Here is a 1,121-nt window from a genome sequence, read left to right on the forward strand (position 1 = left end):
AACAGCGAAACGGGCTGATTACTACCTAGAACAGATTCCAGGAAACCCCAAAATGGCTGAAGTTCAAAAGATAGTGCTGATGGGAACTGCCCATATCCTACGTAAAATACTGTCTATGTGATCTCAAATTTTAAAGCAAACACATAATTTTCTTATGGTTTCTTAAACATTCACTTGAACAAAACTGTACAAATCCAAATATATGGTACCCTAGGCATAACACCTACATGAACTTCTAACTTGTTGTCTCTTGAGGTCTCTGGGTGAGACTTGGATCCAACTTGTACAAATGCAAAACAGAAGTCAAACATAAAATAATAATAATAATAATAATAAACATCGAAAAATACCTCAGGAATGAGAACCCAAGTTCGAAATTTCGCAAAGACACCTGATGAAGGCTGGAGAGTTTATCAGCCGAAGCGTTGTGCTAACAACAAGCTAGATGAGGACAATTATTCATGAAATGTAAATAATGTACATATTTCCGCATCTCTTAATTATAGAACTGGAAGAACGTAATACCATTTTCACTCCAAACGTTTATAAACTGGTTCACCACGATTTTATCGCTCCATAGATGAAAAAATAAGAGCAGTTTTAATAACACCTGCGCTTCTGAAAATTCAACAGACATTTTGCCAATCTTTGATAAGTACGATATAGATAATTAAAAATGTGCTACACTGTTTCTAATTAATTTTTTTATGCCTGATAAGCTACATATTCTGAGTCTCACCATCTGAACTTTGGGGTCGATAGTGATGATTTTCGCGAGAATGATGTTATAAACGTACGTACTATGTATGACCTTATGTTTCTATGTGAGTACGTATTCATGGACACATGACCTTTGGCGACACTTAAATTTGTCAACACAGAACTCAAATGAGCTTTACAAAATTATAGGCACAAATGTAGACTCATGTGTAAGACACTTGTTGAATAGCAATTGTTTATACATGCAACCACATTTTGATGAAAGACATCATCTATCATAGTGCACACGCGCGCGCAGACAGACAGACACACACACATATATAAACAGAGAGAGAAAGAGGGAGATAGACTAATAGATATAGATATGCATATATATATATATATATATATATATATATATA

This window comes from Octopus bimaculoides, chromosome 6 (assembly GCF_001194135.2).
Source record: "Octopus bimaculoides isolate UCB-OBI-ISO-001 chromosome 6, ASM119413v2, whole genome shotgun sequence".
NCBI classification, from domain to species: Eukaryota; Metazoa; Mollusca; class Cephalopoda; order Octopoda; family Octopodidae; genus Octopus; species Octopus bimaculoides.